The following is an 18,250-nucleotide window of genomic DNA, read 5'->3' on the forward strand; positions in this document are numbered from 1 at the left end:
AATCAGGATGTGACAATAGCTTATCAGGATGTGACAATAGCTTATTAGCATGTGTCCAATTGATTCTTATGTATATAGGTATTGTTATAAAGCTATTCCAGATGGAGTATGTAAATTCAATGGAACAGCCATTAAAGGGACACTCCATTTTAGGATTAAAGGGGTATTCAGATTTTTTTAATTTTTTTTTTGATTTTTTTTTTGCATGGAACATGTTTATTAATTTATTTAAGGAGGAGCGCCCTCAAGCGTTTACACAGCAAATGCAATTAAAGGTGCATTCCTTGATTTTCAAGTTAATATTTTAGTCAGTATACTGATAGCCCTTTTAGAATTGATTCTTATGTATATAGGTATTGTTATAAAGCTATTCCAGATGGAGTATGTAAATTCAATGGAACAGCCATTAAAGGGACACTCCGTTTTAGGATTAAAGGGTATTCAGATTTTTAAAATTTATTGTTTTGATTTTTTTTTGCATGGAACATGTTTATTAATTTATTATAGGAGGAGCGCCCTCAAGCGTTTACACAGCAAATGCAATTAAAGGTGCATTCCTTGATTTTCAAGTTAATATTTTAGTCAGTATACTGATAGCCCTTTTAGAATTGATTCTTATGTATATAGGTATTGTTATAAAGCTATTCCAGATGGAGTATGTAAATTCAATGGAACAGCCATTAAAGGGACACTCCGTTTTAGGATTAAAGGTGTATTCAGATTTTTTTGATTTTTTTTTTTGGATTTTTTTTTGCCTGGAACATGTTTATTAATTTATTTAAGGAGGAGCGCCCTCAAGCGTTTAAAAAGCAAATGCAATTAAAGGTGCATTCCTTGATTTTCAAGTTAATATTTTAGTCAGTATACTGATAGCCCTTTTAGAATTGATTCTTATGTATATAGGTATTGTTATAAAGCTATTCCAGATGGAGTATGTAAATTCAATGGAACAGCCATTAAAGGGACACTCCGTTTTAGGATTAAAGGGGTATTCAGATTTTTTAATTTTTTTTTTTTTTTTTTTTGCATGGAACATGTTTATTAATTTATTTAAGGAGGAGCGCCCTCAAGCGTTTACACAGCAAATGCAATTAAAGGTGCATTCCTTGATTTTCAAGTTAATATTTTAGTCAGTATACTGATAGCCCTTTTAGAATTGATTCTTATGTATATAGGTATTGTTATAAAGCTATTCCAGATGGAGTATGTAAATTCAATGGAACAGCCATTAAAGGGACACTCCATTTTAGGATTAAAGGGTATTCAGATTTTTAAATTTTTTTTTGATTTTTTTGCATGGAACATGTTTATTAATTTATTTAAGGAGGAGCGCCCTCAAGCGTTTACACAGCAAATGCAATTAAAGGGTATTCCTTGATTTTTAATATATATTTTTTTAACATTTTAGTCAGTATAATGATAGCCCCTTTGGCATTAAACATATTGTGTGTGTCGTGATGGATTAAGGGTGCTATGGTAGGTGAAGGGGGTTAACCGCTTAAAGGGACTCTCCGTGTTGAGCTTGAAGGGGTAATCAGATATTTACTTTTTAACATTTTTTTTGCATGGAACATATTTATTGCATTATTTAAGGAGGAGCGCCCTCAAGCGTTTACACAGCAAATGTTATTAAAGGGGTATTCCTTGATTTTTAATTACTTAATTAATTTTAATTCTTTTAGTCGGTATACTGATTAGCCCTTTTAGAATTAAACATATTACAGGGTGTCAAGGTCGATTAAGAGTGTCATGGTGGGTAAGGGGGTTAGGGTGGAAAACACGGGCATAGATATTCGTGTTTGGTCAAACACAACTGTGCCATCTAGTTATCTATGCCCGTGGTAACGGGGCATAGATATTCTGCTTGTTGGCTTTAGTCTTCTCCTCCTTTTCCTCCTCAAGACTTTTCTTTGCTCCAGCATATCTTAGGAACTAAAAGAGCCATATGGCCCAAACTTCGTACAAGGATAGCCCATGACTCCTAGATATTTCCTAGGGTAGTCTCGACCCCACAGGTCAAAGGTCACGGGCCCCAGGGGCCCAAATGTTAAAATACAAAACATGCAGTTTCTCTTCAATTAAAGGAGCATAAGGGCCCTTAGTTGGTACACTGATAGCCCTTAGGCATAAGACATTCACAAATATGCATGAGCTCCATAGGTCATTTACTATGAGCCCCAGGGCCCCAAATGTCTAAATGTATCGTAGGAATGTCACCATCTATATAGGATGTTAGCCTTGTGCTCATCGCGCTATTGCCAAGGATAATAAAATCAGGATGTGACAATAGCTCATTAGCATGTGTCCAATTAATTCTTATGTATATAGGTATTGTTATAAAGCTATTCCAGAGGGAGTATGTAAATTAAATGGAACAGCCATTAAAGGGACACTCCTGGGATTAAAGGGGTATTCAGATGTTTTGATTTTTTTTTGTATGGAACATGTTTGTTTACACAGCAAATGCAATTAAAGGGATATTCCTTGATTTTCAATTTAATATTTTAGTCAGTATACTGATAGCCCTTTTAGAATCAAACATATTACAGGGTAGGGCCGAGGGGTGTTAGGGTGATGGAACAGCCATTAAAGGACACTCCGTTTTGGGATTAAAGGGGTTTTCAGATTTGTTTATTTGTTTATTTTTTTGGAACATGTTTGTTGATTTATTTAAGGAGGAGCGCCCTCAAGCGTTTACACAGCAAATGCAATTAAAGGGGCATTCCTTGATTTTCAATTTAATATTTTAGTCAGTATACTGATATCCCTTTTAGAATCAAACATATTACGGGATGTCAGGGTGGATTAAAGGTGTCATGGTAGGTTAAGGGCCGAGGGAGTGTTAGGGTGATGGAATAGCCATTAAAGGGACACTCCGTTTTGGGATTAAAGGGGTATTCAGATTGTTAAATGGAACATGTTTGTTGATTTATTTAAGGAGGAGCGCCCTCAAGCGTTTACACAGCAAATGCAATTAAAGGGGCATTCCTTGATTTTCAATTTAATATTGTAGTCAGTATACTGATAGCCCTTTTAGAATCAAACATATTACGGGATGTCAGGGTGGATTAAAGGTGTCATGGTAGGTTAAGGGCCGAGGGAGTGTTAGGGTGATGGAATAGCCATTAAAGGGACACTCCGTTTTGGGATTAAAGGGGTATTCAGTTTTTTTTAGTTTTTTTATTTTTTTATTCTTTTTGTATGGAACATGTTTGTTGATTTATTTAAGGAGGAGCGCCCTCAAGCGTTTACACAGCAAATGCAATTAAAGGGGCATTCCTTGATTTTCAATTTAATATTTTAGTCAGTATACTGATAGCCCTTTTAGAATCAAACATATTACGGGGTGTCAGGTGGATTAAAGGTGTCATGGTAGGTTAAGGGCTGAGGGAGTGTTAGGGTGAAAGTCATCACGGGCATAGATATTCGTGTTTGGTCAAACACAGCTGTGCCATCTAGTCTTCTCCTTCTTCTTCTTCGTCTCCTTCTTCTCCTTCTCAAGACCAGTTATTTGCACTCCTCTAGCGAAAGAACTGAAGTAGCCTCAGGGCCCATACTTGGTATAATGATGGCCCATGACCCCTAAAAATTTCCTAGGGTATCCCCGACCCCAGAGGTCAAAGGTCATGGGCTACAGGGGGCAATATGTGTAATTGGTCTCCCATCCACTCAGGAAGCCAGGACCAACGAAATGTTCAATGTGTATGAGGGCAGCAGTGGTCTCCCATCCACTCACAGGCCATGACCAGCGAAATGTTCAATGTGTATGAGGGCAGCAGACGTCAAGGAAACTGATCACTTGACAAAAACTCCCTTAAAAGGGAATGTGTAGGCATTTTGATTTTGGTTCCTTGGACCACCTCAATAGGTTGTCATGATGGGACAAGGAGTGTGATTGGTTAAGGGGTGGGGTATAAGAGAGAGTGTGGTCAAGTCTGGTGGTGTTTAAGAGAGAGTGAGGGTCTGATGGGGTATAAGAGAGAGTGAAGGCTTAGTAGTGTATTAGAGAGAGTGTGGGCCAGTCTGGTGGTGTTTTAGAGAGAGTACGTGTATAGTGGATTATAAGAGAGAGTTAAGGCTCAGTGGGTATTAGAGAGAGTATGGGTCAGCCTGGTGGTGTTTTAGAGCGATTGATGGTCTAATGGGGTATAAGAGAGAGTGAAGGCTTGGTAGGGTATACGAGAGAGTGTGGGCCAGTCTGGTGGTGTTTTAGAGAGAGTGCGTGTATAGTGGAGTATAAGAGAGAGTTAAGGCTTGGTGGGGTATTAGAGAGAGTATGGGTCAGCCTGGTGGTGTTTTAGAGGGAGTGAGAGTCTGGTGGAGTATAAGAGAGAATGAGGGTCTGGTGGGGTATTAAAGAGAGTGTGGTCCAGTCTGGTGGTGTTTTAGAGAGATTGATGGTCTAATGGGGGTATAAGAGAGAGTGAAGGCCTGGTAGGGTATAAGAGAGTGTGGGCCAGTCTGGTGGTGTTTTAGAGAGAGTGCGTGTATAGTGGAGTATAAGAGAGAGTTAAGGCTTGGTGGGGTATTAGAGAGAGTATGGGTCAGCCTGGTGGTGTTTTAGAGCGAGTGAGTTTCTGGTGGGGTATAAGAGAGAGTGAGGGTCTGGTGGGGTATCAGAGAGAGTGTGGTCCAGTCTGGTGGTGTTTTAGAGAGAGTGAGGGTCTGGTGGGGTATACATGAGAGTGAAGGCTTGGTAGGTATTAGAGAGAGTGTGGGCCAGTCTAGTGTTATGAGCATTACATGTATATCAAATGAAAGTTTAAAAGCAAGGGGTTTCACATGGTGCTCACCAAGTTTTCGTTTGTGAATAGGGGGAGGGGGTTAGGTGTGGTCATCACGGGCATAGATATTCGTGTTTGGTCAAACACAACTGTGGTTTCTAGTTCTCCTCCTTATCTATGCTCGTGTTAACGGGGCATAGATATTCTGCTTATGCTCTTTATTCTTCTCCTCCTCTTTCTTCTTCTTCTTCTCCTCCTCAAGATCAGTCCTTTGCACTCCTCTAGCTCAAGAACTAAAGTAGCCTCGGGGCCCATACTTGGTATAATGATGGCCCATGACCCCTAGAAACATCCTAGGGTACCCCCGACCCCAGAGGTCAAAGGTCATGGGCTACAGGGGGCAATATGTGTAAAATTTGAAACATCTCTAGCTCAAGAACTATAGCGCCCTCAGGGTTCATACTTAGTATAATTATGACCCATGACCCTAAAAGTATTATATGCTAGCAATGACCCCAGAGGTCAAAGTTCATAGGCTACAGGGAGCAATATGTGTATATTTAGGAATTTAGGTACATAGGATGTCCACCTTGAAGGTATATAGGATGTTAGCCTTGTGCTCATCGCGCTATTGCCAAGGATAATTAAATCAGGATGTGACAATAGCTTATTAGCATGTGTCCAATTGATTCTTATGTATATATGTATTGTTTATTTTTTATAGAGCTATTCCAGATGGAGTATGTAAATTAAATGGAACAGCCATTAAAGGGACACTCCGTTTTGGGATTAAAGGGGTATTCTGATTTTTTTTTTTTGATTTTTTTTTTGCATGGAACATGTTTATTGATTTATTTAAGGAGGAGCGCCCTCAAGCGTTTACATAGCAAATGCAATTAAAGGTGCATTCCTTGATTTTCAATTTAATATTTTAGTCAGTATACTGATAGCCCTTTTAGAATCAAATATATTACGGGTGTCAGGGTGTCATGGTAAGTTAAGGGCCGAGGGGGTGTTAGGGTGATGGAACAGCCATTAAAGGGACACTCCGTTTTGGAATTAAAGGGGTATTCAGATTTTTTATTTTATTTTTTTGTTTGGAACATGTTTGTTGCATTATTTAAGGAGGAGCGCCCTCAAGCGTTTACACAGCAAATGCAATTAAAGGGGTATTCCTTGATTTTTATTTATTTATTAATTTTTTTAATTTCTTAGTCAGTATACTGTTAGCCCGTTAAGCATTAAACATATTTCTGGGTGTCAGGATGGATTAAGGGTATCATAGTGGGTTAAAGGGGGGTTAACTGCTTAAAGGAACACTCCGTTTTGGGTTTAAAGGGGTAATCAGATATTCTCTTTTTAACATTTTTTTTGCATGGAACATGTTTATTGATTTATTTAAGGAGGAGCGCCCTCAAGCTTTTACACAGCAAATGCAGTTAAAGGGGTATTCCTTGATTTTCAATTTAATATTTTAGTCAGTATACTGATAGCCCTTTTAGAATCAAACATATTACGGGGTGTCAGGGTCGATTAAAGGTGTCATGGTAGGTTAAGGACCGAGGGGGTGTTAGGGTGAAAGTCATCACGGGCATAGATATTCGTGTTTGATCAAACACAGCTGTGCCATCTAGTTCTCCTTCTCCTTCTCCTTCTTCTCAAGATCAGTCCTTTGCACCCCTCTAGCTCAGGAACTAAAGTAGCCCCTGGGCCCATACTTGGTACAATGATGGCCCATGACCCCTAGATACATCCTAGGGTACCCCTGACCCCAAAGGTCAAAGGTCATGGGCTACAGGGGGCAATATGTGTAAAATTTCAAACAGCTCTAGCTCAACTACTATAGCGCCCCCAGGGTTCATACTTGGTACAATGATGGCCTATGACCCTAGAAGTATGCTATGCTAGCCGCAACCCCAGAGGTCAAAGTTCATATGCTTTAAAAAGCAAAATAGGTACGACCGGTTAACACAGTGAATCGCAATAGGTAGCATTTTGGTAGCTACCTGTATTTGCAATGATGAAGGCATCAAATATACGTCAAGACGTACAATGGGGTTAAGAGGTTAACCGCTTAAAGGGACACAATGTTTTGGGATTAAAGGGGTATTCTCCAGTCTGGTGGTGTTTCAGAGAGAGTGAGGGTCTGATGGAGTATAAGAGAGTGATGGCTTGGTGGGGTATTAGAGAGAGTTTGGGCCAGCCTGGTGGTGTTTTAGAGCGAGTGAGTGTCTGGTGGATTATAAGAGAGAGTGAGGGTCTGGTGAGGTATTAGAGAGAGTGTGGGCCAGCCTGGGGGTGTTTTAGAGCTAGTGAGTGTCTGGTGGAGTATAAGAGCGAGTGATGGCTGGGTGGGGTATTAGAGAGAGTTGGGGTCAGCCTGGTGGTGTTTTAGAGCGAGTGAGTGTCTGGTGGAGTATAAGAGAGAGTGAGGCTTGCTGGGGTATTAGAGAGAGTATGGGTCAGCCTGTTGGTGTTTTAGAGCGAGTGAGTGTCTGTTGGAGTATAAGAGAGAGTGAAGGCTTGGTGGGGTATTAGAGAGAGTATGGGTCAGCCTGTGTTTTTAGAGCGAGTGAGTGTCTGGTGGAGTATAAGAGAGTGTGATGGCTGGGTGGGGTATTAGAGAGAGTTTGGGTCAGCCTGGTGGTGTTTTAGAGCGAGTGAGTGTCTGGTGGCGTATAAGAGAGAGTGAGGGTCTGGTGGGGTATTAGAAAGAGTGTGTGCCAGTCTGGTGGTGTTTTAGAGCTAGAGAGTGTCTGGTGGAGTATAAGAGAGTGATGGTTTGGTGGGGTATTAGAGAGAGTTTGGGTCAGCCTAATGGTGTTTTAGAGCGAGTGTCTGGTGGCGTATAAGAGAGTGGGTCTGGTGGGGTATTAGAGAGAATGTGGTCCAGTCTGGTGGTGTTTTAGAGAGATTGATGGTCTGATGAGGTATAAGAGAGAGTGAAGGCTTGGTAGGGTATTAGAGAGAGTATGGGTCAGCCTGGTGGTGTTTTAGAGCGTGTGAGTGTCTGGTGGAGTATAATAAGAGAGAGTGGGGGTTTGGTGGGGCATTAGAGAGTATGGGTCAGCCTGATGGTGTTTTAGAGCGAGTGAGTGTCTGGTGGAGTATAAGAGAGAGTGAGGGTCTGGTGGGGTATTAGAGAGAGTGTGGTCCAGTCTGGTGGTGTTTTAGAGCGAGTGAGTGTCTGGTGGAGTATAAGAGAGTGATGGTCTGGTGGGGTGTTAGAGAGAGTGTGGGCCACGGGCATAGATATTCGTGTTTGGTCAAACACAACTGTGGTTTCTAGTTTGCTTTTTCTTGTCATTCTAAAACTCTCCCGGTGAAACTGATGTACTTGCGATTTCAGTTACAACATTTAAGATACAGAAGAAACTTTGAACTGGCAACCCAAACCTGCCAAGAGGCGAGTGTATTTTATTACTGATTGTGAAGCCAATTCTTCTCTAAAAATGGTACATTATCAGAAGCTTGGTGTCGAATAGAACATGTAATATTAAGTATTTTAGAACTTGGTTCAATATTGCAAGATCAAAGAAAGTCTGTTTACATTTTTTTTCATTGCACCACCCAGCGATGTGTGATTAAAAGTTTGATGTGCTGCCGTGAGCACAAAAGTTATGACGTAGACGGCAGCTTTTGTATGAAAGGAACCATGCGGGTGTTTGTAAACAAACTTGACAAGCTACGAGTGTCAAATGGTTTGCAGAATTTCTGATTGTGATATATTATCTTGCCGGGAATAAGTGGTAAGAGTGTAAGAAGTATTCTCTATCATGTAGATAAATGATAGATTTGAAGGACTTCATCCTTCGTGGTGAAATAAGCTTTGCAGTACGACTGGTCATTTTGTAAAATAAACATGCGTGTCCAAGCTTCAAAATTCTGCTACCTTAATTTGGTGATGAGCATTTTGACAGGTTAGCTGTGTTGGCATGAGTACTTATGGCACGAATGATCTTTAATCACTGCTTTATATGATTTAAGTGTGTGTAGGACATTAATTTAGAAGTCAGGTTCGTCAGATAGAGATTGTAGTTTGGATAATTATGAAAACACCTAAATTCTGAATGCACATTGGTTTAACACACAGGCTCTGTGAATTTCATAACTTTACACATGTTGTCTATGAGCGAGATTGAATGTGGCAAAATGAGTGCATTTCTTTGTCTTTCTTTCTTTCTCCTTTGTAGTGCTGACTTCAAATAATCGAAGGTAACTTCGCTTTTCTGCGGTAGCTTCTGCGGTGTGCACATGCGTCGTCTCATGCGAAAGAAAATCAATTCCGGTGCGTATAAACAAAGTGCAAGTGTCATGTTAAGATAAATCCATTGTTTATACTAGTGCTAGTGCATTGTGATTGTGTATGTTTAGTAGTATTTAAGACTTCATAGTTGAAAATAGACCAAAGATTGTTCTATGTTGATGTTGTTTTGGTAAAACCAATTAAACCATGCATAATGCTGTTCAGACCTTTCATAAATATTCATTGCATGCAAAGTTCATAATGTTAGTTGTGTATTCAAGATAACGACCTGAGATGTGTATGAAAATTGATTGCTGGTAAGCTCAATGACCTTTTAAAGGAAAGTAATAGTATGGAAATAATGTTACAAAGTGTAAGATTCCATGTGTGTATCTTCAAGTATTGTAAGTGTTAACCATGTCCTGCTGGGTCATCTTTTGAGTGTGTAATTTGTATTCTGGTACTGTGTTCTTGATATGTTACAGGCCGTCAGGAAGTCAGGAGTTTATAAACCAGGAGCAAAGTCAAGTCAAGTCAAGCAAAGTCAAGTGAAGTCTGAAACTTTATGAAGTTATGAACACTGAACATTAATTAGTAAGAAGTGATGATACTGAGCCATATACATATATACATTCCATTGTGACTGAATATTGTCAGGTCAAAAGCCATTGCATTGTGATTGTGAATATTGTCAGGTCAAAAGCCATAACATTGTGACTGTGAATATTGTCAGGTCAAGAGTTGGTAGCATTTATATTATTAAAATGTTTGACAGATTTAAGATTATGTGTGGAAATAAGTCATTTACGTGTTTGAGTTAGGTTGACAGGTGAACATATATTGTGTTCAAGCGGGTCCATTTCATTGATTTGTTTAGCCCTAGCTCGGTCCGGGGATTCCAAGTTAGGTGGTGGTGGCAGCATTTTACTTTATTAATTCCATCCTAACTAAGACCCCCTGCGCGTTACAAAGGTAAAAACATTTAACAAATGCTACCACAGGAAATACTGTACTATCAGTAGAATCATGATAAAAGACAATGTTGTACAACTTTTGAAACCTGTTCAGCGTAGATAATGGACTGTTGATTATTGATACCACTGATTATTAAACGGTTCCAAAAAAGTAAGTCCCCCCCTAAGACATTTTAGTATAATCCAAAACGGCTTGATCAATTCTCTTGTTTTAAAGTTTGGAACATAGGCTGATTAGTTATGCATCAAGTGAGCGGGTTTTTGTTCTTAGGAAGCGTTTATACTTTATTGATAGTTTCATATAACCTGTGGACCACAGGTTATATGAAACTATCAATACAGTATAGTCATCTGAGCAAAATTAATGTAACTACAGATAACTAATAAGATAAACAAAATACAATTCAACATTTAAAGGCACATTCAGCGATTCCAGCGAAAGTGTACAAACATCAAGTGAAGGATAAGGTATTTTTGATATGATATGAAAAATTTGGCAATAAAGAAGGAAAACAACAGCACTTACAAAGTTGAAAACACAATGAAATACATATACGTTACAATTTCATGTGAATGTCCAATTAATTGTTATCATTAAGGGCTCAGATAGCAATGTTTTCACATATTTTTTGTGGGACCTGGGAGCACATGAGAAACACCAAATTGCATTTTGAATACGAGGAATGTCTGCTAAAAAAGGTGTAAAAAAACGATTTTTGTGATTTTCCAAATAAGCAAATTACTGAATAGGACTTAAAAATAAAAACCAGAACATGTAACATGAAAATCACATACTGCACATTATTAGTTCAGTATGCCTAGAGTTTTTGATGAAAACTCAACTAATATTAGAGTATGTTTTTATAGATGGATAAAGAAAAATGAAATTAATTAACTCAATTGAAATCAATTTTGTCAAATAAAATACTGAAAGACTATCACATGAAACTGAAACTTGTTTCCACACCTATGAATTCTAACTGCACTGATAGCATTTTGATACCTTTTCAAAACTTTACAGAACAAAGAATAACAATCTTGATAATGAAATAAATTGAGACTATGAAACACAATTACTTACAGGTTTTTGCTTTTCGTGTGGTTTTGATGTATTCAACACATCCAAATCAAATTTCTATTTTGTGGCAAAATGATGAATTTGGTAAACAGAAAATCATTTGATTCATCACATAAAATACATACTTGAAAGAAGTAAACTCTGCAAGTGATCGAAAGCACCACAATGATAGCATTTGACATGTAAATTATACTATTCAATGTTGAAGGTTTCACACGCATGCAGCTGAATGGAGATTCACATGTTTTTAAGCAGACATTTTGGAAAGTGGGGGGGGGGGGGCAAAATCAATTTTGGCACCATCTTTTCATCATGAAGAGGCTACATGTATTACTTCACGCTTCCACAACACGGGGTGTCTATATGGGTGGATGTGCCCCCTCAAAGTTTCAAACTTTTTCAAAATAAAGGTATAATTAAAGCTGATTCATGGACAATTCTTACATTATTATTGTTATCATTGCTTAAAACAATAAGTGTTAAAGTGTGTGTCCAAAACTGAAGACGAAATGGACACTTCTTTATCTATACCGGTATCCAGGGGGTGTCTGAGGGAGGATGTGGCTCCCCTCAGTATTTGGAAAAAACAAATGCACAATTGAAGTCATTTCGTGGACCATTTTTACACTATTTTTACGCAATATGAATTAAGTTAGGTGCCCTTTCTTTTTTGTCTATTTTCTTTTTCACTGCATTTGTTTTAAAGGGTGGCACAAATCGGGTGTGTCTCTGCCTGCATGATCCACCACTGGGGGCAAGGGTCAGGTGTGTCTCTGCCTGTATGATCCACCATGGGGGATGGGGCAAGGGTCGGGTGTGTCTCTGCCTGAATGATCCACCACGGCATAAAACATGTAAAACTGAAAAACAAAACAAGGGGGTTTTATTCTTTTTAGGACCCTCAAACAGTGAGGGGGGGGCAGGTCCAGTGTACCCATTGCCTGGATCCGGGACTACTGTTTTCTACCTTTTTATCAATTAAATTTTATTTGAAACAACACCTACACTATATACTGGATCTAATTAGTACCCCTCTCCTAATAAGCAACCGCTTCTGTCTAAACACCCCTATTCATTGCACCTGTTACTAAATTCCATCAAGTGCCTGAATAAAGTCACCTTAACCTGGTCTGGTTTAGAAGGGGGCACTCACATACAAGTACCGTAAAGAATCTCCTAAAAGTTATATGGGCTTCCGTGACATAACTGGAATTTTAGGCACAAATCAAAATATGAACCCTTTAATTCTTGTTGGGAATTTAAGGGGTGGGAGCTTTCTATTTGTACATTAACTTAAGGCAAAACACAAATTTTGGCGCTGAAAGTTATTTTTCTCCTAAATGACAATTTTGATTGGTCTCACAGTAAATGACCCCAATTTAAAAAAAAAATCCTACACTGGTAAGCCCCTAATGTCATACTCAGGTAAGCACATGGTATGTCACTTTCATACTCAAGTGCCCCTCCCCCCGGCTTCATATGATTGACTTAAGCACCCTATTTTTTACATTTATCCATCACTTCTGAGCTATTTCTTGCAAATTTTAAATATTTTACATTTTCATGGCTATTGTGATCCCCATCACTGATAATGCCTTTCAATTATCGCTGTGAAGGAAATACATTCATCTACCTAAAAAGGAGTCTTAAGTTCTCAACACAAGAAGAAAACAATTTCACTTGAAATCAGTGATCAAATGATCAGCAATCAAATTGGAGGATTGCAAAAAGATGGATGAGCGAGTCAGACCATCACTTGGTTTGCGCAAACAAAGCTCTTGATTTAGATTGCTTTTCAATGAAAAACCAAACTTTAATAACAATCTACAAATGAACAGCAAATATAGACTAACAAAATGTATGTAAACAAGTGTACATTCTGCTTTCAAGGCCCATTCAGTGATCCCAGCGAAGGTGTAAAAAATGAATTGTTTATAAATTGCCTAAAAGTGAAAAATTCATTAAAATTTTCAACTGGTATTTTTGATTTTTTGATGCAAAAAAAAATTGTCAAAAACCTGGAAAACAGCACTATTGATGAAGTTGAAGCCCCACTTAAATACATGTAGCTAATTTCTCTCTTAAAGTAGAGAAATTGGATATTCATGTAAAATGTTTTATGTTTAATAGCACATCTATGACACTAACAAAGGTACCAAAATCTGAATTTTGGTGATTTTTCCAGATGAGCAAATCACTCTCTAAAGCCTTTAATCGCATCATCCATGGATGAAGAGCGATGAAGTCCAGTTTCAATTGGAATTTGAAATCTAAACATGTGAGTGAATCAATCAATCTATCAACCCACTCACAAATGATTCCTGTCAAGTGATTATTGACTAAGCTACTGTCTTGGTAAAGTTACGCTATTGCTATAACTCCAGTTTGGTTTTTTGATTTTTCATACATTTATATTTTCTGTACATTACAGGATTAGTTATTTGCATGAACATATACAAATAAGAGATATTACATAAAGATGTAGAGTACTATATGCATAGCTTATATTTCAATGATTCATGTGATTACTATGACGTCGGTCACCTCACATCTGCATGTATAACAGGTAAGTGTTTCACATACAGAGCTACACAATATACTTGTTTTAGATTTAGCCTCAAACTTATTGCTAAATTAATTTTCCTAAAGGGTATTTTTTATGAAAACGACACATGAAAGCTTTAATTTCAGTGACTGCTACATGTACATGCCAATCTTTCAAGTAACATTGTGTAACATGGTATTAAAGGTATAGCTCTGTATGTGAAACGATTTTGTTTTAAATGGTATTAAACTTATACCTCTGTATGTGATGTGACCAATGTTATGTTATGACAAGTTTCAATAGTATAAATTAAATTGTATTCTGGCGGTTGTGGCATAAACGCTGTGCAAAAAGTAGAAATTCAAGAAAAATCAAATTGCACATATTGCTTTTTGAGTGAATCTAGGCCTCTATAGGGGAAAAATAGGTTCTTCTTGTTATAGACATGTAACTAATACTGTGGCTATTTATCTTGGGTACAATGATCAAAATTCAATATCTATTCAAACAATGTCTACAAAAAAACAAACAAAAAAACACTGATTATTTAGAAATGAATGCCAATGACCGAGTTATGTAAACATATATGAGCTAAATGAGTTATGTACTTCAAACTGACATGCCCATATCTCTTTTCCCTTTTTCTCAATCTGATCTATAGATACCTTTTCAAATATGGCTATACAAATTTGGCATAGATGTAGAGCTTACAATTCTTGATATGGAATTAAGTGAAACATTTCAATATGACATCAAATATCTAGGTTGAAAAACATACTTTTTATGTGATTTTTACCACAATTTTTACCCAAAAATTGTCATTATTACAGAGGATATAACTTCCTCAAGCATCCTCCGCAGTAAAATTTTATCTTCTTCGTCACGTAGCTGTGGGTTTGCCAATATACTGTGGACATAAATGTATGCTGTGACACTAAGGGCGAACCTTCTCTATACCTTTATGAAAACTCCATCTCTGCCGGCATTTCAAATGATGAAACTCACACATCGCAATATTTGGCTTTAAAACTGCCGCCAAAGAAAGAATAGTTTCCCTGGACATCTTTGCTGGTCAACCAAGCTTTTCAAGACAAGGGGAGGGTACAGGGCATTAGTCTGACATGCTGCTAATAGTCCGACACAAGATACCAACAAACATAAGTTGAAATGAAGGCAAAATTGTGGGTGAAATTTTAGTCAAAAACTCCTCAAAACATGTGCTTTTTCATTTTTTTTTAGGCCTCTTGATCAATCGCGAGTGTTCATCAGCTCATAACACTAAAACACTTGCTTAGCCTAGGGTAGAAAACAACTGTGTAGTACTTGCTTTGGGTACATATTCGGGTGCAGCCCGTCACATAACCTGGTAGTTAGAAGACCCACTATTCAGAATTGTCTGAGTAGCGGGTCTTCTGAATAACAGACTTTCTGAATAGTGGGTTTTTTGTTGAATTTTATGTAAAAGTCCCGCTACTCAGAATTTTTTGACTTCTGAATAGCGGATTTTCTGGCTAGCGGGCTGTATCTGTTCGAAGACCCGCTACTCAGAATGCCCACTATTCAGACTTCTGATTAGTGGGCTGTTTTAACCCTAATCCCTAACTCTGAACCTAACTCTAACCCTAACTTCTGAGAACTGGATTTTCTGAGTGGCGGGTTGTCTGAATAGAGGGTGTGCAAAGGGCCCATTAATCAGAAGGCCCGCTTCTCAGAAAAATACCCGCTACTCAGAAAAAATTTTCTGATTAAAAGGTTTTCTGATTAGAGGGTCTTCTAGTTAGCAGGTCATTTTAAATGAAAACAAGCCCGCTATTCAGAATTTGACGGGTTTTCTGAATAGCGGGCCTTCTGAGTAACGGGTCTTCTGAGTGACAGTTGCCCCCCCCCCCCATTTTTCACTCAATGAAAAATACTTGCTATGAGTACTTTTTGAAAGTCCTTGTACGCAGGTGATATACAACTTGAAACACAAGTGCCTCCCCACCCCCTGGAAATCATGCATTTTTGACCTCCTAAACATGATTTGCATCCATTATCTAAAAAAGACCCTTTTGCAAGATTTCTGGTTACACATGTTTACAGTATGAAACTTGAAACAGAATTTATTAAACTGTTAGGCTTTAAAAATAATTCTATGTCTCAAAGCCCATGGCAGTTTCAAAAACGAATGCAGAATGCGACTTTTTTATTTTTAAGGTAAGATTTTTATTTTCATTTTAAAGATTTTTTAAGACTTAATTTTGAGTTAAAATGTCATTTTCGGGTACAAATATAATTTATATTGTTTCAAGTAAATTTTCTTCAAAATAGTCAGAATTTCATAATTCTACTTCAAAAAAAAAACTAAAAAAGGAAAGAAACAATGTTTGCTGTTTCCGCTGACATGCCAAAAAAACAAACGAACGCACATGGTGGCTAGACAGTCGACATAGCTTCTTTTTTTAGCCATATCAATAGGACACTCCTTTACTTGACATCCATGCTGTGCAATATGCAATATCTGTTGGGTTGATTCAGATCACAAGTTTAGTGTTTCATTTATAAAGAAATGTATAGAATTTGGTAGCATAATATGCTTTCACAAAAGCATTTTGGGTTCATTACCAATGAATAGTAGTTGTATCATGTGGAACCAATGAACCGTAATAATACCATGATTTATCAGTGCAATATTACACAGTCACGACAAGTTGATCTTGGGCCTTAAGGGGGTTGTAGCAGTTTTGCCACCATTACCAACAGTAAAAAAGCTCTGACTTTTACCACAAATTTTTTAAGGACTCATCAGTGATCCCAACGAAGGGGTGAAAAATTTGTATGAATAGAAGAGTGAAGGATATGCCTATAAATCTCATACATGTACATGTATTTGGGTATAAATTTATGTTTTTATTTGGCATCACAGATATTGGTTCCAATATCTATTGGCATAAAGGAACAAAATAAGAGTGCTGAAAATGTAAAATTTCTGTTAGGGCATACACCCTACAATTTCTACATTGGAAAAGAGGCCTTCAACATTGACTAAAATGTCCAATATAATCCTTTAGGTTGCTTTCTGCAATCTCTTGGAGCTCTCATATGCCAGGGGAGTAGGAAAAAGGGTGCCATTGTGTACATGTATAACATTTTGAAAAAATGGGGGTCATTTGGAATAACATTTTGAAAAAAAGTGGTCTTCAAGTAGAAAATTTCAGGAATGGAGAAAAATTCTATTTTTTTTTGTTCTAAATTTACAATACAATTTGTTGAAATAAGAGAATTTGAAAGTTTCTTCATTATTTTATGGCATTTTGAGTTTAAATAAATTTCTTGGAAAAAGGGGGTCTTTGGATAGCCAAACCTATCATCAGGAAACTGCCTGCTTTTGGGATGTGTTATATTGTATTTTCTGGAACAGCAATTAGGGAATTTAGTTGTTGTGTATCACATTAGCCCCCCCCAAAAAAGTTTATCTCTCAAGTCTCAAGCCCATACCCATGAAAACCAACTTAGTGTTAAGCCCTATGCACTGGGCCTTTTCAGCAGGCTTTTTTATATTTAACATAATAATAAATAACTGGCCTGCAACAGCAAATTTAAATAGTAAAAAGTGTGATAAAGATTACAAAACAATCCTGCATAGCACTTCACTTTTTTTTTCTAAAAAAAGAAAAACTGCATATTTCCAAAATCTTGAAGAACAACACCACCCCCCCCTTTTTTTCCCCTTTTATATCACTGATTTGCTTTATTAAGAAAGACAAAATTGTACAAACACAACATATATAGGCAGGAAGTAGAAATGGTATAATATGTAATGCGCCATGTCAAAAGGAGACACTTTTGGGCAGGTTGTCAATTTTGAGGTTTTTACATATCTTAAATATACAGATATTTTGCTCCACAACCCTGTTTTCCCCAATGAAATAAGACATTCCTAAGCAAAGATATTGAGTTTGTAAGTTATGGTATTATAAAATTGGAAATTGAGATATCGGCCTTTAAAAATATTATTGCAATGGTGAGAGTAGGAATTACCTTGAAAAATGTTTCAAAAATACAAGATGCCAGTTATATTCCGGTCTAAAACTATCAGACAATATTTTAAACATTCATAACATCACAAATTCGCAACAAAACGAAATTGTGAAAAAATCACATGAGCATTGCTCTGGCATGTAATGGGTTTACCTTCTTTTGTACTTTTCTATAATATTAGGCCAAATAAAAAATAAACATGTTTCACGTCCCCTCCCGCTTCCTTTTTTGAGATTTCTTCAATTTTTTATATATTTTGAAATTCAGTTTTAACTTTTCAAAAAATATGAAATAGGAACTTGGGATACTTTCTAAAGCCTTACTTAATATACAAGAAACAATTTTGGGAGGTTTTGTGATCATTAGAGGGGCCTACCTCTGAGAACAACAAAATAAAAAGGCTTCCTCCATTTTCAAGGCATCATTGTATGATGCTAAAACAGCTTTAAGTATATAGGTATTTTTACACCGATTTTGTGATAAAAATGGAAATTATAAAAGTCCCTCTTCCTCCTTTTTTTTGAAAACTTGGACATGAAACATGTTTTTTCATTTTACTCAGCCTTAGGAAACTTTAAGGAAACTAGTTCTAAATAATTTCATGCATTAATAGGATTACTACCTGTACCAATGTTCATTTCTATTTGAATAGCTTTCTAAAAT

At 37.3% G+C, this 18,250-nt stretch overlaps 1 protein-coding gene across 2 annotated transcripts in view; it reads right to left on the bottom strand.

Moving 5' to 3' along the window:
• LOC140171323 (uncharacterized) overlaps window positions 1-18,250 on the bottom strand; it is a 96,581-nt gene that overhangs the window by 74,207 nt on the left and 4,124 nt on the right. The gene's annotated exons all lie outside the window — the stretch shown is intronic.

This window comes from Amphiura filiformis, chromosome 15 (assembly GCF_039555335.1).
Source record: "Amphiura filiformis chromosome 15, Afil_fr2py, whole genome shotgun sequence".
Taxonomy (NCBI): domain Eukaryota; kingdom Metazoa; phylum Echinodermata; class Ophiuroidea; order Amphilepidida; family Amphiuridae; genus Amphiura; species Amphiura filiformis.